General features: G+C 39.5%; 19 non-coding genes across 19 annotated transcripts; all 19 read right to left on the bottom strand.

Annotated features, from left to right (window-relative positions):
• Positions 1-393: 393 nt before the first annotated feature.
• LOC140025519 (5S ribosomal RNA) lies at positions 394-512 on the bottom strand. The gene has a single exon (XR_011829462.1). It is a non-coding gene; the product is annotated as a 5S ribosomal RNA (ribosomal RNA).
• A 1,125-nt stretch (positions 513-1,637) lies between these two features.
• LOC140025705 (5S ribosomal RNA) lies at positions 1,638-1,756 on the bottom strand. Its single transcript, XR_011829650.1, has one exon. It is a non-coding gene; the product is annotated as a 5S ribosomal RNA (ribosomal RNA).
• A 1,125-nt stretch (positions 1,757-2,881) lies between these two features.
• On the bottom strand, positions 2,882-3,000 carry LOC140030631 (5S ribosomal RNA). Its single transcript, XR_011834546.1, has one exon. It is a non-coding gene; the product is annotated as a 5S ribosomal RNA (ribosomal RNA).
• Positions 3,001-4,124: 1,124 nt separating this feature from the next.
• On the bottom strand, positions 4,125-4,243 carry LOC140031238 (5S ribosomal RNA). Its single transcript, XR_011835159.1, has one exon. It is a non-coding gene; the product is annotated as a 5S ribosomal RNA (ribosomal RNA).
• A 1,124-nt stretch (positions 4,244-5,367) lies between these two features.
• Positions 5,368-5,486, bottom strand: LOC140030285 (5S ribosomal RNA). Its single transcript, XR_011834199.1, has one exon. It is a non-coding gene; the product is annotated as a 5S ribosomal RNA (ribosomal RNA).
• A 1,135-nt stretch (positions 5,487-6,621) lies between these two features.
• Positions 6,622-6,740, bottom strand: LOC140025408 (5S ribosomal RNA). Its single transcript, XR_011829351.1, has one exon. It is a non-coding gene; the product is annotated as a 5S ribosomal RNA (ribosomal RNA).
• A 1,124-nt stretch (positions 6,741-7,864) lies between these two features.
• LOC140031281 (5S ribosomal RNA) lies at positions 7,865-7,983 on the bottom strand. Its single transcript, XR_011835202.1, has one exon. It is a non-coding gene; the product is annotated as a 5S ribosomal RNA (ribosomal RNA).
• A 1,135-nt stretch (positions 7,984-9,118) lies between these two features.
• On the bottom strand, positions 9,119-9,237 carry LOC140025694 (5S ribosomal RNA). Its single transcript, XR_011829639.1, has one exon. It is a non-coding gene; the product is annotated as a 5S ribosomal RNA (ribosomal RNA).
• A 1,124-nt stretch (positions 9,238-10,361) lies between these two features.
• LOC140031280 (5S ribosomal RNA) lies at positions 10,362-10,480 on the bottom strand. Its single transcript, XR_011835201.1, has one exon. It is a non-coding gene; the product is annotated as a 5S ribosomal RNA (ribosomal RNA).
• A 1,135-nt stretch (positions 10,481-11,615) lies between these two features.
• LOC140031677 (5S ribosomal RNA) lies at positions 11,616-11,734 on the bottom strand. The gene has a single exon (XR_011835600.1). It is a non-coding gene; the product is annotated as a 5S ribosomal RNA (ribosomal RNA).
• A 1,124-nt stretch (positions 11,735-12,858) lies between these two features.
• On the bottom strand, positions 12,859-12,977 carry LOC140031279 (5S ribosomal RNA). The gene has a single exon (XR_011835200.1). It is a non-coding gene; the product is annotated as a 5S ribosomal RNA (ribosomal RNA).
• A 1,124-nt stretch (positions 12,978-14,101) lies between these two features.
• On the bottom strand, positions 14,102-14,220 carry LOC140031278 (5S ribosomal RNA). Its single transcript, XR_011835199.1, has one exon. It is a non-coding gene; the product is annotated as a 5S ribosomal RNA (ribosomal RNA).
• Positions 14,221-15,345: 1,125 nt separating this feature from the next.
• Positions 15,346-15,464, bottom strand: LOC140025682 (5S ribosomal RNA). The gene has a single exon (XR_011829626.1). It is a non-coding gene; the product is annotated as a 5S ribosomal RNA (ribosomal RNA).
• Positions 15,465-16,589: 1,125 nt separating this feature from the next.
• LOC140030630 (5S ribosomal RNA) lies at positions 16,590-16,708 on the bottom strand. The gene has a single exon (XR_011834545.1). It is a non-coding gene; the product is annotated as a 5S ribosomal RNA (ribosomal RNA).
• A 1,124-nt stretch (positions 16,709-17,832) lies between these two features.
• On the bottom strand, positions 17,833-17,951 carry LOC140031237 (5S ribosomal RNA). Its single transcript, XR_011835158.1, has one exon. It is a non-coding gene; the product is annotated as a 5S ribosomal RNA (ribosomal RNA).
• A 1,124-nt stretch (positions 17,952-19,075) lies between these two features.
• Positions 19,076-19,194, bottom strand: LOC140030284 (5S ribosomal RNA). Its single transcript, XR_011834198.1, has one exon. It is a non-coding gene; the product is annotated as a 5S ribosomal RNA (ribosomal RNA).
• Positions 19,195-20,329: 1,135 nt separating this feature from the next.
• Positions 20,330-20,448, bottom strand: LOC140030851 (5S ribosomal RNA). Its single transcript, XR_011834770.1, has one exon. It is a non-coding gene; the product is annotated as a 5S ribosomal RNA (ribosomal RNA).
• A 1,125-nt stretch (positions 20,449-21,573) lies between these two features.
• LOC140031277 (5S ribosomal RNA) lies at positions 21,574-21,692 on the bottom strand. The gene has a single exon (XR_011835198.1). It is a non-coding gene; the product is annotated as a 5S ribosomal RNA (ribosomal RNA).
• A 1,135-nt stretch (positions 21,693-22,827) lies between these two features.
• Positions 22,828-22,946, bottom strand: LOC140025297 (5S ribosomal RNA). Its single transcript, XR_011829240.1, has one exon. It is a non-coding gene; the product is annotated as a 5S ribosomal RNA (ribosomal RNA).
• Between the last annotated feature and the right edge of the window lie 399 nt (positions 22,947-23,345).

The following is a 23,345-nucleotide window of genomic DNA, read 5'->3' as shown; positions in this document are numbered from 1 at the left end:
TTCGTAAACGGGTCATATCGGGTCATATCAGGTCACCACGGGTTGACCCGAAATCGACCGGTTTTCTTTTCGGGTTCATCGGGTCCAACCCGATTCTGACCCGAATTCCCGAAACCTCAACCCAAACCCATTAATTTCGTGTTAGGTTCGTGTCGTGTTTTCAGGTCGTGTCGAAAATTGCCACCCCTAGTTGCGGTGATACATTTGCGCCGACAAATTTGAGCGACGATCCGGGCTTTGATCGAGCCGTACCGTTCCTGATTTGTCTCGCGCCTTCAGATCCTCCTTCACGCTTCGACAAGAAGCAAAATATTAAGCAATCGTTCCGACGGAGCTAAATTACTACAGGATAAAGAACGAATAGGAAATTTGGATTTCGAAACAAAAAAGAGAGGGGTGCAACACGTGGACTTCCCAGGGGGTCACCCATCCTAGTACTACTCTCGCCCAAGCACGCTTAACTTCGGAGTTCTGATGGGATCCGGTGCATTAGTGCTGGTATGATCGCACCCGCCATGTTCCTTTCGCTTTATTCTTTTAAACTACCCCGTCCTGCGAAGCAGTGTGGCTTTTCTAGACCGAAATTCATTTTAAGCGTCAATTCAAGCATTTTCCTCTTATCCTTTTATTTATTTAATTTATATTTTTTTTTGTTATTGATTTGCACCCTGTTTTTTTCCCTCATCCCGCAACTCTAAATTATCATGAAATCAATCCTTCACGCTTGCAGTTAGGGGTGGCAATTCGGGTCCAAATCAGGTTGGCGGGTCGGGTTCGGGTCAACAGACCCGCCAGAAAATCTGTTGACCCGAACCCCGACCCGCCAACCCGTGACGGGTCAGGTATGCTGACCCGAACCCGAAAATTTCAGGTTTACGGGGCGGCGGGTCGACCCGAAATGACCCGAAACTTAATTTTAATTTATTAATTTATCACTGTAATTTCTGATAAAATCAATTTCTCACAAAACTAATTACATAATCAAGTAATAAAAATTTAAATAAATGATTCCAAATCAAATCTAAAATAAATTAAACACCGTAAAAGTGTTTTATCCCAAGCAAAATATAAAATAAATTAAAACAATACAAAAGTGAAAAATAATATAATATATTATTTGTCCAAGTATAATAATTTCAACTTCACACAAATTAAATAAATTCGTTTAGGATTAAGTAATTAATGCCTTTGAAAAAAAGAATAACTTAGTTTAGTTAGATAAAATTATTTTTATGTTTATTAAATTATTTTTAATTCGTAAACGAGTCATATCAGGTCACCACGGGTTGACCCGAAATCGACCGGTTTTCTTTTCGGGTTCATCGGGTCCAACCCGATTCTGACCCGAATTCCCGAAACCTCAACCCAAACCCATTAATTTCGTGTTAGGTTCGTGTCGTGTTTTCAGGTCGTGTCGAAAATTGCCACCCCTAGTTGCGGTGATACATTTGCGCCGACAAATTTGAGCGACGATCCGGGGTTTGATCGAGCCGTACCGTTCCTGATTTGTCTCGCGCCTTCAGATCCTCCTTCACGCTTCGACAAGAAGCAAAATATTAAGCAATCGTTCCGACGGAGCTAAATTACTACAGGATAAAGAACGAATAGGAAATTTGGATTTCGAAACAAAAAAGAGAGGGGTGCAACACGAGGACTTCCCAGGGGGTCACCCATCCTAGTACTACTCTCGCCCAAGCACGCTTAACTTCGGAGTTCTGATGGGATCCGGTGCATTAGTGCTGGTATGATCGCACCCGCCATGTTCCTTTCGCTTTATTCTTTTAAACTACCCCGTCCTGCGAAGCAGTGTGGCTTTTCTAGACCGAAATTCATTTTAAGCGTCAATTCAAGCATTTTCCTCTTATCCTTTTATTTATTTACTTTATTTTTTTTTTTGTTATTGATTTGCACCCTGTTTTTTTCCCTCATCCCGCAACTCTAAATTATCATGAAATCAATCCTTCACGCTTGCAGTTAGGGGTGGCAATTCGGGTCCAAATCAGGTTGGCGGGTCGGGTTCGGGTCAACAGACCCGCCAGAAAATCTGTTGACCCGAACCCCGACCCGCCAACCCGTGACGGGTCAGGTATGCTGACCCGAAATCGAAAATTTCAGGTTTACGGGGCGGCGGGTCGACCCGAAATGACCCGAAACTTAATTTTAATTTATTAATTTATCACTGTAATTTCTAATAAAATCAATTTCTCACAAAACTAATTACATAATCAAGTAATAAAAATTTAAATAAATGATTCCAAATCAAATCTAAAATAAATTAAACACCGTAAAAGTGTTTTATCCCAAGCAAAATATAAAATAAATTAAAACAATACAAAAGTGAAAAATAATATAATATATTATTTGTCCAAGTATAATAATTTCAACTTCACACAAATTAAATAAATTCGTTTAGGATTAAGTAATTAATGCCTTTGAAAAAAAGAATAACTTAGTTTAGTTAGATAAAATTATTTTTATGTTTATTAAATTATTTTTAATTCGTAAACGGGTCATATCAGGTCACCACTGGTTGACCCGGAATCGACCGGTTTTCTTTTCGGGTTCATCGGGTCCAACCCGATTCTGACCCGAATTCCCGAAACCTCAACCCAAACCCATTAATTTCGTGTTAGGTTCGTGTCGTGTTTTCAGGTCGTGTCGAAAATTGCCACCCCTAGTTGCGGTGATACATTTGCGCCGACAAATTTGAGCGACGATCCGGGCTTTGATCGAGCCGTACCGTTCCTGATTTGTCTCGCGCCTTCAGATCCTCCTTCACGCTTCGACAAGAAGCAAAATATTAAGCAATCGTTCCGACGGAGCTAAATTACTACAGAATAAAGAACGAATAGGAAATTTGGATTTCGAAACAAAAAAGAGAGAGGTGCAACACGAGGACTTCCCAGGGGGTCACCCATCCTAGTACTACTCTCGCCCAAGCACGCTTAACTTCGGAGTTCTGATGGGATCCGGTGCATTAGTGCTGGTATGATCGCACCCGCCATGTTCCTTTCGCTTTATTCTTTTAAACTACCCCGTCCTGCGAAGCAGTGTGGCTTTTCTAGACCGAAATTCATTTTAAGCGTCAATTCAAGCATTTTCCTCTTATCCTTTTATTTATTTACTTTATATTTTTTTTTGTTATTGATTTGCACCCTGTTTTTTTCCCTCATCCCGCAACTCTAAATTATCGTGAAATCAATCCTTCACGCTTGCAGTTAGGGGTGGCAATTCGGGTCCAAATCAGGTTGGCGGGTCGGGTTCGGGTCAACAGACCCGCCAGAAAATCTGTTGACCCGAACCCCGACCCGCCAACCCGTGACGGGTCAGGTATGCTGACCCGAACCCGAAAATTTCAGGTTTACGGGGCGGCGGGTCGACCCGAAATGACCCGAAACTTAATTTTAATTTATTAATTTATCACTGTAATTTCTAATAAAATCAATTTCTCACAAAACTAATTACATAATCAAGTAATAAAAATTTAAATAAATGATTCCAAATCAAATCTAAAATAAATTAAACACCGTAAAAGTGTTTTATCCCAAGCAAAATATAAAATAAATTAAAACAATACAAAAGTGAAAAATAATATAATATATTATTTGTCCAAGTATAATAATTTCAACTTCACACAAATTAAATAAATTCGTTTAGGATTAAGTAATTAATGCCTTTGAAAAAAAGAATAACTTAGTTTAGTTAGATAAAATTATTTTTATGTTTATTAAATTATTTTTAATTCGTAAACGGGTCATATCGGGTCATATCAGGTCACCACGGGTTGACCCGAAATCGACCGGTTTTCTTTTCGGGTTCATCGGGTCCAACCCGAATTCCCGAAACCTCAACCCAAACCCATTAATTTCGTGTTAGGTTCGTGTCGTGTTTTCAGGTCGTGTCGAAAATTGCCACCCCTAGTTGCGGTGATACATTTGCGCCGACAAATTTGAGCGACGATCCGGGCTTTGATCGAGCCGTACCGTTCCTGATTTGTCTCGCGCCTTCAGATCCTCCTTCACGCTTCGACAAGAAGCAAAATATTAAGCAATCGTTCCGACGGAGCTAAATTACTACAGGATAAAGAACGAATAGGAAATTTGGATTTCGAAACAAAAAAGAGAGGGGTGCAACACGAGGACTTCCCAGGGGGTCACCCATCCTAGTACTACTCTCGCCCAAGCACGCTTAACATCGGAGTTCTGATGGGATCCGGTGCATTAATGCTGGTATGATCGCACCCGCCATGTTCCTTTCGCTTTATTCTTTTAAACTACCCCGTCCTGCGAAGCAATGTGGCTTTTCTAGACCGAAATTCATTTTAAGCGTCAATTCAAGCATTTTCCTCTTATCCTTTTATTTATTTACTTTATATTTTTTTTTGTTATTGATTTGCACCCTGTTTTTTTCCCTCATCCCGCAACTCTAAATTATCATGAAATCAATCCTTCACGCTTGCAGTTAGGGGTGGCAATTCGGGTCCAAATCAGGTTGGCGGGTCGGGTTCGGGTCAACAGACCCGCCAGAAAATCTGTTGACCCGAACCCCGACCCGCCTACCCGTGACGGGTCAGGTATGCTGACCCGAACCCGAAAATTTCAGGTTTACGGGGCGGCGGGTCGACCCGAAATGACCCGAAAATTAATTTTAATTTATTAATTTATCACTGTAATTTCTAATAAAATCAATTTCTCACAAAACTAATTACATAATCAAGTAATAAAAATTTAAATAAATGATTCCAAATCAAATCTAAAATAAATTAAACACCGTAAAAGTGTTTTATCCCAAGCAAAATATAAAATAAATTAAAACAATACAAAAGTGAAAAATAATATAATATATTATTTGTCCAAGTATAATAATTTCAACTTCACACAAATTAAATAAATTCGTTTAGGATTAAGTAATTAATGCCTTTGAAAAAAAGAATAACTTAGTTTAGTTAGATAAAATTATTTTTATGTTAATTAAATTATTTTTAATTCGTAAACAGGTCATATCGGGTCATATCAGGTCACCACGGGTTGACCCGAAATCGACCGGTTTTCTTTTCGAGTTCATCGGGTCCAACCCGAATTCCCGAAACCTCAACCCAAACCCATTAATTTCGTGTTAGGTTCGTGTCGTGTTTTCAGGTCGTGTCGAAAATTGCCACCCCTAGTTGCGGTGATACATTTGCGCCGACAAATTTGAGCGACGATCCGGGCTTTGATCGAGCCGTACCGTTCCTGATTTGTCTCGCGCCTTCAGATCCTCCTTCACGCTTCGACAAGAAGCAAAATATTAAGCAATCGTTCCGACGGAGCTAAATTACTACAGGATAAAGAACGAATAGGAAATTTGGATTTCGAAACAAAAAAGAAAGGGGTGCAACACGAGGACTTCCCAGGGGGTCACCCATCCTAGTACTACTCTCGCCCAAGCACGCTTAACTTCGGAGTTCTGATGGGATCCGGTGCATTAATGCTGGTATGATCGCACCCGCCATGTTCCTTTCGCTTTATTCTTTTAAACTACCCCGTCCTGCGAAGCAGTGTGGCTTTTCTAGACCGAAATTCATTTTAAGCGTCAATTCAAGCATTTTCCTCTTATCCTTTTATTTATTTACTTTATATTTTTTTTTGTTATTGATTTGCACCCTGTTTTTTTCCCTCATCCCGCAACTCTAAATTATCATGAAATCAATCCTTCACGCTTGCAGTTAGGGGTGGCAATTCGGGTCCAAATCAGGTTGGCGGGTCGGGTTCGGGTCAACAGACCCGCCAGAAAATCTGTTGACCCGAACCCCGACCCGCCAACCCGTGACGGGTCAGGTATGCTGACCCGAACCCGAAAATTTCAGGTTTACGGGGCGGCGGGTCGACCCCAAATGACCCGAAACTTAATTTTAATTTATTAATTTATCACTGTAATTTCTAATAAAATCAATTTCTCACAAAACTAATTACATAATCAAGTAATAAAAATTTAAATAAATGATTCCAAATCAAATCTAAAATAAATTAAACACCGTAAAAGTGTTTTATCCCAAGCAAAATATAAAATAAATTAAAACAATACAAAAGTGAAAAATAATATAATATATTATTTGTCCAAGTATAATAATTTCAACTTCACACAAATTAAATAAATTCGTTTAGGATTAAGTAATTAATGCCTTTGAAAAAAAGAATAACTTAGTTTAGTTAGATAAAATTATTTTTATGTTTATTAAATTATTTTTAATTCGTAAACGGGTCATATCGGGTCATATCAGGTCACCACGGGTTGACCCGAAATCGACCGGTTTTCTTTTCGGGTTCATCGGGTCCAACCCGATTCTGACCCGAATTCCCGAAACCTCAACCCAAACCCATTAATTTCGTGTTAGGTTCGTGTCGTGTTTTCAGGTCGTGTCGAAAATTGCCACCCCTAGTTGCGGTGATACATTTGCGCCGACAAATTTGAGCGACGATCCGGGCTTTGATCGAGCCGTACCGTTCCTGATTTGTCTCGCGCCTTCAGATCCTCCTTCACGCTTCGACAAGAAGCAAAATATTAAGCAATCGTTCCGACGGAGCTAAATTACTACAGGATAAAGAACGAATAGGAAATTTGGATTTCGAAACAAAAAAGAGAGGGGTGCAACACGTGGACTTCCCAGGGGGTCACCCATCCTAGTACTACTCTCGCCCAAGCACGCTTAACTTCGGAGTTCTGATGGGATCCGGTGCATTAGTGCTGGTATGATCGCACCCGCCATGTTCCTTTCGCTTTATTCTTTTAAACTACCCCGTCCTGCGAAGCAGTGTGGCTTTTCTAGACCGAAATTCATTTTAAGCGTCAATTCAAGCATTTTCCTCTTATCCTTTTATTTATTTAATTTATATTTTTTTTTGTTATTGATTTGCACCCTGTTTTTTTCCCTCATCCCGCAACTCTAAATTATCATGAAATCAATCCTTCACGCTTGCAGTTAGGGGTGGCAATTCGGGTCCAAATCAGGTTGGCGGGTCGGGTTCGGGTCAACAGACCCGCCAGAAAATCTGTTGACCCGAACCCCGACCCGCCAACCCGTGACGGGTCAGGTATGCTGACCCGAACCCGAAAATTTCAGGTTTACGGGGCGGCGGGTCGACCCGAAATGACCCGAAACTTAATTTTAATTTATTAATTTATCACTGTAATTTCTGATAAAATCAATTTCTCACAAAACTAATTACATAATCAAGTAATAAAAATTTAAATAAATGATTCCAAATCAAATCTAAAATAAATTAAACACCGTAAAAGTGTTTTATCCCAAGCAAAATATAAAATAAATTAAAACAATACAAAAGTGAAAAATAATATAATATATTATTTGTCCAAGTATAATAATTTCAACTTCACACAAATTAAATAAATTCGTTTAGGATTAAGTAATTAATGCCTTTGAAAAAAAGAATAACTTAGTTTAGTTAGATAAAATTATTTTTATGTTTATTAAATTATTTTTAATTCGTAAACAGGTCATATCGGGTCATATCAGGTCACCACGGGTTGACCCGAAATCGACCGGTTTTCTTTTCGGGTTCATCGGGTCCAACCCGAATTCCCGAAACCTCAACCCAAACCCATTAATTTCGTGTTAGGTTCGTGTCGTGTTTTCAGGTCGTGTCGAAAATTGCCACCCCTAGTTGCGGTGATACATTTGCGCCGACAAATTTGAGCGACGATCCGGGCTTTGATCGAGCCGTACCGTTCCTGATTTGTCTCGCGCCTTCAGATCCTCCTTCACGCTTCGACAAGAAGCAAAATATTAAGCAATCGTTCCGACGGAGCTAAATTACTACAGGATAAAGAACGAATAGGAAATTTGGATTTCGAAACAAAAAAGAGAGGGGTGCAACACGAGGACTTCCCAAGGGGTCACCCATCCTAGTACTACTCTCGCCCAAGCACGCTTAATTTCGGAGTTCTGATGGGATCCGGTGCATTAGTGCTGGTATGATCGCACCCGCCATGTTCCTTTCGCTTTATTCTTTTAAACTACCCCGTCCTGCGAAGCAGTGTGGCTTTTCTAGACCGAAATTCATTTTAAGCGTCAATTCAAGCATTTTCCTCTTATCCTTTTATTTATTTACTTTATATTTTTTTTTGTTATTGATTTGCACCCTGTTTTTTTCCCTCATCCCGCAACTCTAAATTATCATGAAATCAATCCTTCACGCTTGCAGTTAGGGGTGGCAATTCGGGTCCAAATCATGTTGGCGGGTCGGGTTCGGGTCAACAGACCCGCCAGAAAATCTGTTGACCCGAACCCCGACCCGCCAACCCGTAACGGGTCAGGTATGCTGACCCGAACCCGAAAATTTCAGGTTTACGGGGCGGCGGGTCGACCCGAAATGACCCGAAACTTAATTTTAATTTATTAATTTATCACTGTAATTTCTGATAAAATCAATTTCTCACAAAACTAATTACATAATCAAGTAATAAAAATTTAAATAAATGATTCCAAATCAAATCTAAAATAAATTAAACACCGTAAAAGTGTTTTATCCCAAGCAAAATATAAAATAAATTAAAACAATACAAAAGTGAAAAATAATATAATATATTATTTGTCCAAGTATAATAATTTCAACTTCACACAAATTAAATAAATTCGTTTAGGATTAAGTAATTAATGCCTTTGAAAAAAAGAATAACTTAGTTTAGTTAGATAAAATTATTTTTATATTTATTAAATTATTTTTAATTCGTAAACGGGTCATATCGGGTCATATCAGGTCACCACGGGTTGACCCGAAATCGACCGGTTTTCTTTTCGGGTTCATCGGGTCCAACCCGATTCTGACCCGAATTCCCGAAACCTCAACCCAAACCCATTAATTTCGTGTTAGGTTCGTGTCGTGTTTTCAGGTCGTGTCGAAAATTGCCACCCCTAGTTGCGGTGATACATTTGCGCCGACAAATTTGAGCGACGATCCGGGGTTTGATCGAGCCGTACCGTTCCTGATTTGTCTCGCGCCTTCAGATCCTCCTTCACGCTTCGACAAGAAGCAAAATATTAAGCAATCGTTCCGACGGAGCTAAATTACTACAGGATAAAGAACGAATAGGAAATTTGGATTTCGAAACAAAAAAGAGAGGGGTGCAACACGAGGACTTCCCAGGGGGTCACCCATCCTAGTACTACTCTCGCCCAAGCACGCTTAACTTCGGAGTTCTGATGGGATCCGGTGCATTAGTGCTGGTATGATCGCACCCGCCATGTTCCTTTCGCTTTATTCTTTTAAACTACCCCGTCCTGCGAAGCAGTGTGGCTTTTCTAGACCGAAATTCATTTTAAGCGTCAATTCAAGCATTTTCCTCTTATCCTTTTATTTATTTACTTTATTTTTTTTTTTGTTATTGATTTGCACCCTGTTTTTTTCCCTCATCCCGCAACTCTAAATTATCATGAAATCAATCCTTCACGCTTGCAGTTAGGGGTGGCAATTCGGGTCCAAATCAGGTTGGCGGGTCGGGTTCGGGTCAACAGACCCGCCAGAAAATCTGTTGACCCGAACCCCGACCCGCCAACCCGTGACGGGTCAGGTATGCTGACCCGAAATCGAAAATTTCAGGTTTACGGGGCGGCGGGTCGACCCGAAATGACCCGAAACTTAATTTTAATTTATTAATTTATCACTGTAATTTCTAATAAAATCAATTTCTCACAAAACTAATTACATAATCAAGTAATAAAAATTTAAATAAATGATTCCAAATCAAATCTAAAATAAATTAAACACCGTAAAAGTGTTTTATCCCAAGCAAAATATAAAATAAATTAAAACAATACAAAAGTGAAAAATAATATAATATATTATTTGTCCAAGTATAATAATTTCAACTTCACACAAATTAAATAAATTCGTTTAGGATTAAGTAATTAATGCCTTTGAAAAAAAGAATAACTTAGTTTAGTTAGATAAAATTATTTTTATGTTTATTAAATTATTTTTAATTCGTAAACAGGTCATATCGGGTCATATCAGGTCACCACGGGTTGACCCGAAATCGACCGGTTTTCTTTTCGGGTTCATCGGGTCCAACCCGAATTCCCGAAACCTCAACCCAAACCCATTAATTTCGTGTTAGGTTCGTGTCGTGTTTTCAGGTCGTGTCGAAAATTGCCACCCCTAGTTGCGGTGATACATTTGCGCCGACAAATTTGAGCGACGATCCGGGCTTTGATCGAGCCGTACCGTTCCTGATTTGTCTCGCGCCTTCAGATCCTCCTTCACGCTTCGACAAGAAGCAAAATATTAAGCAATCGTTCCGACGGAGCTAAATTACTACAGGATAAAGAACGAATAGGAAATTTGGATTTCGAAACAAAAAAGAGAGGGGTGCAACACGAGGACTTCCCAAGGGGTCACCCATCCTAGTACTACTCTCGCCCAAGCACGCTTAATTTCGGAGTTCTGATGGGATCCGGTGCATTAGTGCTGGTATGATCGCACCCGCCATGTTCCTTTCGCTTTATTCTTTTAAACTACCCCGTCCTGCGAAGCAGTGTGGCTTTTCTAGACCGAAATTCATTTTAAGCGTCAATTCAAGCATTTTCCTCTTATCCTTTTATTTATTTACTTTATATTTTTTTTTGTTATTGATTTGCACCCTGTTTTTTTCCCTCATCCCGCAACTCTAAATTATCATGAAATCAATCCTTCACGCTTGCAGTTAGGGGTGGCAATTCGGGTCCAAATCATGTTGGCGGGTCGGGTTCGGGTCAACAGACCCGCCAGAAAATCTGTTGACCCGAACCCCGACCCGCCAACCCGTAACGGGTCAGGTATGCTGACCCGAACCCGAAAATTTCAGGTTTACGGGGCGGCGGGTCGACCCGAAATGACCCGAAACTTAATTTTAATTTATTAATTTATCACTGTAATTTCTGATAAAATCAATTTCTCACAAAACTAATTACATAATCAAGTAATAAAAATTTAAATAAATGATTCCAAATCAAATCTAAAATAAATTAAACACCGTAAAAGTGTTTTATCCCAAGCAAAATATAAAATAAATTAAAACAATACAAAAGTGAAAAATAATATAATATATTATTTGTCCAAGTATAATAATTTCAACTTCACACAAATTAAATAAATTCGTTTAGGATTAAGTAATTAATGCCTTTGAAAAAAAGAATAACTTAGTTTAGTTAGATAAAATTATTTTTATGTTTATTAAATTATTTTTAATTCGTAAACGGGTCATATCGGGTCATATCAGGTCACCACGGGTTGACCCGAAATCGACCGGTTTTCTTTTCGGGTTCATCGGGTCCAACCCGATTCTGACCCGAATTCCCGAAACCTCAACCCAAACCCATTAATTTCGTGTTAGGTTCGTGTCGTGTTTTCAGGTCGTGTCGAAAATTGCCACCCCTAGTTGCGGTGATACATTTGCGCCGACAAATTTGAGCGACGATCCGGGCTTTGATCGAGCCGTACCGTTCCTGATTTGTCTCGCGCCTTCAGATCCTCCTTCACGCTTCGACAAGAAGCAAAATATTAAGCAATCGTTCCGACGGAGCTAAATTACTACAGGATAAAGAACGAATAGGAAATTTGGATTTCGAAACAAAAAAGAGAGGGGTGCAACACGAGGACTTCCCAAGGGGTCACCCATCCTAGTACTACTCTCGACCAAGCACGCTTAATTTCGGAGTTCTGATGGGATCCGGTGCATTAGTGCTGGTATGATCGCACCCGCCATGTTCCTTTCGCTTTATTCTTTTAAACTACCCCGTCCTGCGAAGCAGTGTGGCTTTTCTAGACCGAAATTCATTTTAAGCGTCAATTCAAGCATTTTCCTCTTATCCTTTTATTTATTTACTTTATATTTTTTTTTGTTATTGATTTGCACCCTGTTTTTTTCCCTCATCCCGCAACTCTAAATTATCATGAAATCAATCCTTCACGCTTGCAGTTAGGGGTGGCAATTCGGGTCCAAATCAGGTTGGCGGGTCGGGTTCGGGTCAACAGACCCGCCAGAAAATCTGTTGACCCGAACCCCGACCCGCCAACCCGTGACGGGTCAGGTATGCTGACCCGAACCCGAAAATTTCAGGTTTACGGGGCGGCGGGTCGACCCCAAATGACCCGAAACTTAATTTTAATTTATTAATTTATCACTGTAATTTCTGATAAAATCAATTTCTCACAAAACTAATTACATAATCAAGTAATAAAAATTTAAATAAATGATTCCAAATCAAATCTAAAATAAATTAAACACCGTAAAAGTGTTTTATCCCAAGCAAAATATAAAATAAATTAAAACAATACAAAAGTGAAAAATAATATAATATATTATTTGTCCAAGTATAATAATTTCAACTTCACACAAATTAAATAAATTCGTTTAGGATTAAGTAATTAATGCCTTTGAAAAAAAGAATAACTTAGTTTAGTTAGATAAAATTATTTTTATGTTTATTAAATTATTTTTAATTCGTAAACGGGTCATATCGGGTCATATCAGGTCACCACGGGTTGACCCGAAATCGACCGGTTTTCTTTTCGGGTTCATCGGGTCCAACCCGAATTCCCGAAACCTCAACCCAAACCCATTAATTTCGTGTTAGGTTCGTGTCGTGTTTTCAGGTCGTGTCGAAAATTGCCACCCCTAGTTGCGGTGATACATTTGCGCCGACAAATTTGAGCGACGATCCGGGCTTTGATCGAGCCGTACCGTTCCTGATTTGTCTCGCGCCTTCAGATCCTCCTTCACGCTTCGACAAGAAGCAAAATATTAAGCAATCGTTCCGACGGAGCTAAATTACTACAGGATAAAGAACGAATAGGAAATTTGGATTTCGAAACAAAAAAGAGAGGGGTGCAACACGAGGACTTCCCAAGGGGTCACCCATCCTAGTACTACTCTCGCCCAAGCACGCTTAATTTCGGAGTTCTGATGGGATCCGGTGCATTAGTGCTGGTATGATCGCACCCGCCATGTTCCTTTCGCTTTATTCTTTTAAACTACCCCGTCCTGCGAAGCAGTGTGGCTTTTCTAGACCGAAATTCATTTTAAGCGTCAATTCAAGCATTTTCCTCTTATCCTTTTATTTATTTAATTTATATTTTTTTTTGTTATTGATTTGCACCCTGTTTTTTTCCCTCATCCCGCAACTCTAAATTATCATGAAATCAATCCTTCACGCTTGCAGTTAGGGGTGGCAATTCGGGTCCAAATCAGGTTGGCGGGTCGGGTTCGGGTCAACAGACCCGCCAGAAAATCTGTTGACCCGAACCCCGACCCGCCTACCCGTGACGGGTCAGGTATGCTGACCCGAACCCGAAAATTTCAGGTTTACGGGGCGGCGGGTCGACCCGAAATGACCCGAAAATTAATTTTAATTTATTAATTTATCACTGTAATTTCTAATAAAATCAATTTCTCACAAAACTAATTACATAATCAAGTAATAAAAATTTAAATAAATGATTCCAAATCAAATCTAAAATAAATTAAACACCGTAAAAGTGTTTTATCCCAAGCAAAATATAAAATAAATTAAAACAATACAAAAGTGAAAAATAATATAATATATTATTTGTCCAAGTATAATAATTTCAACTTCACACAAATTAAATAAATTCGTTTAGGATTAAGTAATTAATGCCTTTGAAAAAAAGAATAACTTAGTTTAGTTAGATAAAATTATTTTTATGTTTATTAAATTATTTTTAATTCGTAAACAGGTCATATCGGGTCATATCAGGTCACCACGGGTTGACCCGAAATCGACCGGTTTTCTTTTCGGGTTCATCGGGTCCAACCCGAATTCCCGAAACCTCAACCCAAACCCATTAATTTCGTGTTAGGTTCGTGTCGTGTTTTCAGGTCGTGTCGAAAATTGCCACCCCTAGTTGCGGTGATACATTTGCGCCGACAAATTTGAGCGACGATCCGGGCTTTGATCGAGCCGTACCGTTCCTGATTTGTCTCGCGCCTTCAGATCCTCCTTCACGCTTCGACAAGAAGCAAAATATTAAGCAATCGTTCCGACGGAGCTAAATTACTACAGGATAAAGAACGAATAGGAAATTTGGATTTCGAAACAAAAAAGAGAGGGGTGCAACACGAGGACTTCCCAAGGGGTCACCCATCCTAGTACTACTCTCGCCCAAGCACGCTTAATTTCGGAGTTCTGATGGGATCCGGTGCATTAGTGCTGGTATGATCGCACCCGCCATGTTCCTTTCGCTTTATTCTTTTAAACTACCCCGTCCTGCGAAGCAGTGTGGCTTTTCTAGACCGAAATTCATTTTAAGCGTCAATTCAAGCATTTTCCTCTTATCCTTTTATTTATTTAATTTATATTTTTTTTTGTTATTGATTTGCACCCTGTTTTTTTCCCTCATCCCGCAACTCTAAATTATCATGAAATCAATCCTTCACGCTTGCAGTTAGGGGTGGCAATTCGGGTCCAAATCAGGTTGGCGGGTCGGGTTCGGGTCAACAGACCCGCCAGAAAATCTGTTGACCCGAACCCCGACCCGCCAACCCGTGACGGGTCAGGTATGCTGACCCGAACCCGAAAATTTCAGGTTTACGGGGCGGCGGGTCGACCCGAAATGACCCGAAACTTAATTTTAATTTATTAATTTATCACTGTAATTTCTGATAAAATCAATTTCTCACAAAACTAATTACATAATCAAGTAATAAAAATTTAAATAAATGATTCCAAATCAAATCTAAAATAAATTAAACACCGTAAAAGTGTTTTATCCCAAGCAAAATATAAAATAAATTAAAACAATACAAAAGTGAAAAATAATATAATATATTATTTGTCCAAGTATAATAATTTCAACTTCACACAAATTAAATAAATTCGTTTAGGATTAAGTAATTAATGCCTTTGAAAAAAAGAATAACTTAGTTTAGTTAGATAAAATTATTTTTATGTTTATTAAATTATTTTTAATTCGTAAACGAGTCATATCAGGTCACCACGGGTTGACCCGAAATCGACCGGTTTTCTTTTCGGGTTCATCGGGTCCAACCCGATTCTGACCCGAATTCCCGAAACCTCAACCCAAACCCATTAATTTCGTGTTAGGTTCGTGTCGTGTTTTCAGGTCGTGTCGAAAATTGCCACCCCTAGTTGCGGTGATACATTTGCGCCGACAAATTTGAGCGACGATCCGGGGTTTGATCGAGCCGTACCGTTCCTGATTTGTCTCGCGCCTTCAGATCCTCCTTCACGCTTCGACAAGAAGCAAAATATTAAGCAATCGTTCCGACGGAGCTAAATTACTACAGGATAAAGAACGAATAGGAAATTTGGATTTCGAAACAAAAAAGAGAGGGGTGCAACACGAGGACTTCCCAGGGGGTCACCCATCCTAGTACTACTCTCGCCCAAGCACGCTTAACTTCGGAGTTCTGATGGGATCCGGTGCATTAGTGCTGGTATGATCGCACCCGCCATGTTCCTTTCGCTTTATTCTTTTAAACTACCCCGTCCTGCGAAGCAGTGTGGCTTTTCTAGACCGAAATTCATTTTAAGCGTCAATTCAAGCATTTTCCTCTTATCCTTTTATTTATTTACTTTATTTTTTTTTTTGTTATTGATTTGCACCCTGTTTTTTTCCCTCATCCCGCAACTCTAAATTATCATGAAATCAATCCTTCACGCTTGCAGTTAGGGGTGGCAATTCGGGTCCAAATCAGGTTGGCGGGTCGGGTTCGGGTCAACAGACCCGCCAGAAAATCTGTTGACCCGAACCCCGACCCGCCAACCCGTGACGGGTCAGGTATGCTGACCCGAAATCGAAAATTTCAGGTTTACGGGGCGGCGGGTCGACCCGAAATGACCCGAAACTTAATTTTAATTTATTAATTTATCACTGTAATTTCTAATAAAATCAATTTCTCACAAAACTAATTACATAATCAAGTAATAAAAATTTAAATAAATGATTCCAAATCAAATCTAAAATAAATTAAACACCGTAAAAGTGTTTTATCCCAAGCAAAATATAAAATAAATTAAAACAATACAAAAGTGAAAAATAATATAATATATTATTTGTCCAAGTATAATAATTTCAACTTCACACAAATTAAATAAATTCGTTTAGGATTAAGTAATTAATGCCTTTGAAAAAAAGAATAACTTAGTTTAGTTAGATAAAATTATTTTTATGTTTATTAAATTATTTTTAATTCGTAAACGGGTCATATCAGGTCACCACTGGTTGACCCGGAATCGACCGGTTTTCTTTTCGGGTTCATCGGGTCCAACCCGATTCTGACCCGAATTCCCGAAACCTCAACCCAAACCCATTAATTTCGTGTTAGGTTCGTGTCGTGTTTTCAGGTCGTGTCGAAAATTGCCACCCCTAGTTGCGGTGATACATTTGCGCCGACAAATTTGAGCGACGATCCGGGCTTTGATCGAGCCGTACCGTTCCTGATTTGTCTCGCGCCTTCAGATCCTCCTTCACGCTTCGACAAGAAGCAAAATATTAAGCAATCGTTCCGACGGAGCTAAATTACTACAGAATAAAGAACGAATAGGAAATTTGGATTTCGAAACAAAAAAGAGAGAGGTGCAACACGAGGACTTCCCAGGGGGTCACCCATCCTAGTACTACTCTCGCCCAAGCACGCTTAACTTCGGAGTTCTGATGGGATCCGGTGCATTAGTGCTGGTATGATCGCACCCGCCATGTTCCTTTCGCTTTATTCTTTTAAACTACCCCGTCCTGCGAAGCAGTGTGGCTTTTCTAGACCGAAATTCATTTTAAGCGTCAATTCAAGCATTTTCCTCTTATCCTTTTATTTATTTACTTTATATTTTTTTTTGTTATTGATTTGCACCCTGTTTTTTTCCCTCATCCCGCAACTCTAAATTATCGTGAAATCAATCCTTCACGCTTGCAGTTAGGGGTGGCAATTCGGGTCCAAATCAGGTTGGCGGGTCGGGTTCGGGTCAACAGACCCGCCAGAAAATCTGTTGACCCGAACCCCGACCCGCCAACCCGTGACGGGTCAGGTATGCTGACCCGAACCCGAAAATTTCAGGTTTACGGGGCGGCGGGTCGACCCGAAATGACCCGAAACTTAATTTTAATTTATTAATTTATCACTGTAATTTCTAATAAAATCAATTTCTCACAAAACTAATTACATAATCAAGTAATAAAAATTTAAATAAATGATTCCAAATCAAATCTAAAATAAATTAAACACCGTAAAAGTGTTTTATCCCAAGCAAAATATAAAATAAATTAAAACAATACAAAAGTGAAAAATAATATAATATATTATTTGTCCAAGTATAATAATTTCAACTTCACACAAATTAAATAAATTCGTTTAGGATTAAGTAATTAATGCCTTTGAAAAAAAGAATAACTTAGTTTAGTTAGATAAAATTATTTTTATGTTTATTAAATTATTTTTAATTCGTAAACGGGTCATATCGGGTCATATCAGGTCACCACGGGTTGACCCGAAATCGACCGGTTTTCTTTTCGGGTTCATCGGGTCCAACCCGAATTCCCGAAACCTCAACCCAAACCCATTAATTTCGTGTTAGGTTCGTGTCGTGTTTTCAGGTCGTGTCGAAAATTGCCACCCCTAGTTGCGGTGATACATTTGCGCCGACAAATTTGAGCGACGATCCGGGCTTTGATCGAGCCGTACCGTTCCTGATTTGTCTCGCGCCTTCAGATCCTCCTTCACGCTTCGACAAGAAGCAAAATATTAAGCAATCGTTCCGACGGAGCTAAATTACTACAGGATAAAGAACGAATAGGAAATTTGGATTTCGAAACAAAAAAGAGAGGGGTGCAACACGAGGACTTCCCAGGGGGTCACCCATCCTAGTACTACTCTCGCCCAAGCACGCTTAACATCGGAGTTCTGATGGGATCCGGTGCATTAATGCTGGTATGATCGCACCCGCCATGTTCCTTTCGCTTTATTCTTTTAAACTACCCCGTCCTGCGAAGCAATGTGGCTTTTCTAGACCGAAATTCATTTTAAGCGTCAATTCAAGCATTTTCCTCTTATCCTTTTATTTATTTACTTTATATTTTTTTTTGTTATTGATTTGCACCCTGTTTTTTTCCCTCATCCCGCAACTCTAAATTATCATGAAATCAATCCTTCACGCTTGCAGTTAGGGGTGGCAATTCGGGTCCAAATCAGGTTGGCGGGTCGGGTTCGGGTCAACAGACCCGCCAGAAAATCTGTTGACCCGAACCCCGACCCGCCTACCCGTGACGGGTCAGGTATGCTGACCCGAACCCGAAAATTTCAGGTTTACGGGGCGGCGGGTCGACCCGAAATGACCCGAAAATTAATTTTAATTTATTAATTTATCACTGTAATTTCTAATAAAATCAATTTCTCACAAAACTAATTACATAATCAAGTAATAAAAATTTAAATAAATGATTCCAAATCAAATCTAAAATAAATTAAACACCGTAAAAGTGTTTTATCCCAAGCAAAATATAAAATAAATTAAAACAATACAAAAGTGAAAAATAATATAATATATTATTTGTCCAAGTATAATAATTTCAACTTCACACAAATTAAATAAATTCGTTTAGGATTAAGTAATTAATGCCTTTGAAAAAAAGAATAACTTAGTTTAGTTAGATAAAATTATTTTTATGTTAATTAAATTATTTTTAATTCGTAAACAGGTCATATCGGGTCATATCAGGTCACCACGGGTTGACCCGAAATCGACCGGTTTTCTTTTCGAGTTCATCGGGTCCAACCCGAATTCCCGAAACCTCAACCCAAACCCATTAATTTCGTGTTAGGTTCGTGTCGTGTTTTCAGGTCGTGTCGAAAATTGCCACCCCTAGTTGCGGTGATACATTTGCGCCGACAAATTTGAGCGACGATCCGGGCTTTGATCGAGCCGTACCGTTCCTGATTTGTCTCGCGCCTTCAGATCCTCCTTCACGCTTCGACAAGAAGCAAAATATTAAGCAATCGTTCCGACGGAGCTAAATTACTACAGGATAAAGAACGAATAGGAAATTTGGATTTCGAAACAAAAAAGAAAGGGGTGCAACACGAGGACTTCCCAGGGGGTCACCCATCCTAGTACTACTCTCGCCCAAGCACGCTTAACTTCGGAGTTCTGATGGGATCCGGTGCATTAATGCTGGTATGATCGCACCCGCCATGTTCCTTTCGCTTTATTCTTTTAAACTACCCCGTCCTGCGAAGCAGTGTGGCTTTTCTAGACCGAAATTCATTTTAAGCGTCAATTCAAGCATTTTCCTCTTATCCTTTTATTTATTTACTTTATATTTTTTTTTGTTATTGATTTGCACCCTGTTTTTTTCCCTCATCCCGCAACTCTAAATTATCATGAAATCAATCCTTCACGCTTGCAGTTAGGGGTGGCAATTCGGGTCCAAATCAGGTTGGCGGGTCGGGTTCGGGTCAACAGACCCGCCAGAAAATCTGTTGACCCGAACCCCGACCCGCCAACCCGTGACGGGTCAGGTATGCTGACCCGAACCCGAAAATTTCAGGTTTACGGGGCGGCGGGTCGACCCCAAATGACCCGAAACTTAATTTTAATTTATTAATTTATCACTGTAATTTCTAATAAAATCAATTTCTCACAAAACTAATTACATAATCAAGTAATAAAAATTTAAATAAATGATTCCAAATCAAATCTAAAATAAATTAAACACCGTAAAAGTGTTTTATCCCAAGCAAAATATAAAATAAATTAAAACAATACAAAAGTGAAAAATAATATAATATATTATTTGTCCAAGTATAATAATTTCAACTTCACACAAATTAAATAAATTCGTTTAGGATTAAGTAATTAATGCCTTTGAAAAAAAGAATAACTTAGTTTAGTTAGATAAAATTATTTTTATGTTTATTAAATTATTTTTAATTCGTAAACGGGTCATATCGGGTCATATCAGGTCACCACGGGTTGACCCGAAATCGACCGGTTTTCTTTTCGGGTTCATCGGGTCCAACCCGATTCTGACCCGAATTCCCGAAACCTCAACCCAAACCCATTAATTTCGTGTTAGGTTCGTGTCGTGTTTTCAGGTCGTGTCGAAAATTGCCACCCCTAGTTGCGGTGATACATTTGCGCCGACAAATTTGAGCGACGATCCGGGCTTTGATCGAGCCGTACCGTTCCTGATTTGTCTCGCGCCTTCAGATCCTCCTTCACGCTTCGACAAGAAGCAAAATATTAAGCAATCGTTCCGACGGAGCTAAATTACTACAGGATAAAGAACGAATAGGAAATTTGGATTTCGAAACAAAAAAGAGAGGGGTGCAACACTTGGACTTCCCAGGGGGTCACCCATCCTAGTACTACTCTCGCCCAAGCACGCTTAACTTCGGAGTTCTGATGGGATCCGGTGCATTAGTGCTGGTATGATCGCACCCGCCATGTTCCTTTCGCTTTATTCTTTTAAACTACCCCGTCCTGCGAAGCAGTGTGGCTTTTCTAGACCGAAATTCATTTTAAGCGTCAATTCAAGCATTTTCCTCTTATCCTTTTATTTATTTAATTTATATTTTTTTTTGTTATTGATTTGCACCCTGTTTTTTTCCCTCATCCCGCAACTCTAAATTATCATGAAATCAATCCTTCACGCTTGCAGTTAGGGGTGGCAATTCGGGTCCAAATCAGGTTGGCGGGTCGGGTTCGGGTCAACAGACCCGCCAGAAAATCTGTTGACCCGAACCCCGACCCGCCAACCCGTGACGGGTCAGGTATGCTGACCCGAACCCGAAAATTTCAGGTTTACGGGGCGGCGGGTCGACCCGAAATGACCCGAAACTTAATTTTAATTTATTAATTTATCACTGTAATTTCTGATAAAATCAATTTCTCACAAAACTAATTACATAATCAAGTAATAAAAATTTAAATAAATGATTCCAAATCAAATCTAAAATAAATTAAACACCGTAAAAGTGTTTTATCCCAAGCAAAATATAAAATAAATTAAAACAATACAAAAGTGAAAAATAATATAATATATTATTTGTCCAAGTATAATAATTTCAACTTCACACAAATTAAATAAATTCGTTTAGGATTAAGTAATTAATGCCTTTGAAAAAAAGAATAACTTAGTTTAGTTAGATAAAATTATTTTTATGTTTATTAAATTATTTTTAATTCGTAAACGAGTCATATCAGGTCACCACGGGTTGACCCGAAATCGACCGGTTTTCTTTTCGGGTTCATCGGGTCCAACCCGATTCTGACCCGAATTCCCGAAACCTCAACCCAAACCCATTAATTTCGTGTTAGGTTCGTGTCGTGTTTTCAGGTCGTGTCGAAAATTGCCACCCCTAGTTGCGGTGATACATTTGCGCCGACAAATTTGAGCGACGATCCGGGCTTTGATCGAGCCGTACCGTTCCTGATTTGTCTCGCGCCTTCAGATCCTCCTTCACGCTTCGACAAGAAGCAAAATATTAAGCAATCGTTCCGACGGAGCTAAATTACTACAGGATAAAGAACGAATAGGAAATTTGGATTTCGAAACAAAAAAGAGAGGGGTGCAACACGAGGACTTCCCAAGGGGTCACCCATCCTAGTACTACTCTCGCCCAAGCACGCTTAATTTCGGAGTTCTGATGGGATCCGGTGCATTAGTGCTGGTATGATCGCACCCGCCATGTTCCTTTCGCTTTATTCTTTTAAACTACCCCGTCCTGCGAAGCAGTGTGGCTTTTCTAGACCGAAATTCATTTTAAGCGTCAATTCAAGCATTTTCCTCTTATCCTTTTATTTATTTACTTTATATTTTTTTTTGTTATTGATTTGCACCCTGTTTTTTTCCCTCATCCCGCAACTCTAAATTATCATGAAATCAATCCTTCACGCTTGCAGTTAGGGGTGGCAATTCGGGTCCAAATCAGGTTGGCGGGTCGGGTTCGGGTCAACAGACCCGCCAGAAAATCTGTTGACCCGAACCCCGACCCGCCAACCCGTAACGGGTCAGGTATGCTGACCCGAACCCGAAAATTTCAGGTTTACGGGGCGGCGGGTCGACCCGAAATGACCCGAAACTTAATTTTAATTTATTAATTTATCACTGTAATTTCTGATAAAATCAATTTCTCACAAAACTAATTACATAATCAAGTAATAAAAATTTAAATAAATGATTCCAAATCAAATCTAAAATAAATTAAACACCGTAAAAGTGTTTTATCCCAAGCAAAATATAAAATAAATTAAAACAATACAAAAGTGAAAAATAATATAATATATTATTTGTCCAAGTATAATAATTTCAACTTCACACAAATTAAATAAATTCGTTTAGGATTAAGTAATTAATGCCTTTGAAAAAAAGAATAACTTAGTTTAGTTAGATAAAATTATTTTTATGTTTATTAAATTATTTTTAATTCGTAAACGGGTCATATCGGGTCATATCAGGTCACCACGGGTTGACCCGAAATCGACCGGTTTTCTTTTCGGGTTCATCGGGTCCAACCCGATTCTGACCCGAATTCCCGAAACCTCAACCCAAACCCATTAATTTCGTGTTAGGTTCGTGTCGTGTTTTCAGGTCGTGTCGAAAATTGCCACCCCTAGTTGCGGTGATACATTTGCGCCGACAAATTTGAGCGACGATCCGGGCTTTGATCGAGCCGTACCGTTCCTGATTTGTCTCGCGCCTTCAGATCCTCCTTCACGCTTCGACAAGAAGCAAAATATTAAGCAATCGTTCCGACGGAGCTAAATTACTACAGGATAAAGAACGAATAGGAAATTTGGATTTCGAAACAAAAAAGAGAGGGGTGCAACACGTGGACTTCCCAGGGGGTCACCCATCCTAGTACTACTCTCGCCCAAGCACGCTTAACTTCGGAGTTCTGATGGGATCCGGTGCATTAGTGCTGGTATGATCGCACCCGCCATGTTCCTTTCGCTTTATTCTTTTAAACTACCCCGTCCTGCGAAGCAGTGTGGCTTTTCTAGACCGAAATTCATTTTAAGCGTCAATTCAAGCATTTTCCTCTTATCCTTTTATTTATTTAATTTATATTTTTTTTTGTTATTGATTTGCACCCTGTTTTTTTCCCTCATCCCGCAACTCTAAATTATCATGAAATCAATCCTTCACGCTTGCAGTTAGGGGTGGCAATTCGGGTCCAAATCAGGTTGACGGGTCGGGTTCGGGTCAACAGACCCGCCAGAAAATCTGTTGACCCGAACCCCGACCCGCCAACCCGTGACGGGTCAGGTATGCTGACCCGAACCCGAAAATTTCAGGTTTACGGGGCGGCGGGTCGACCCGAAATGACCCGAAACT

This window comes from Coffea arabica, chromosome 11e (genome assembly GCF_036785885.1).
Source record: "Coffea arabica cultivar ET-39 chromosome 11e, Coffea Arabica ET-39 HiFi, whole genome shotgun sequence".
NCBI classification, from domain to species: domain Eukaryota; kingdom Viridiplantae; phylum Streptophyta; class Magnoliopsida; order Gentianales; family Rubiaceae; genus Coffea; species Coffea arabica.
This window is presented reverse-complemented; position numbering and strand designations above follow the sequence as displayed.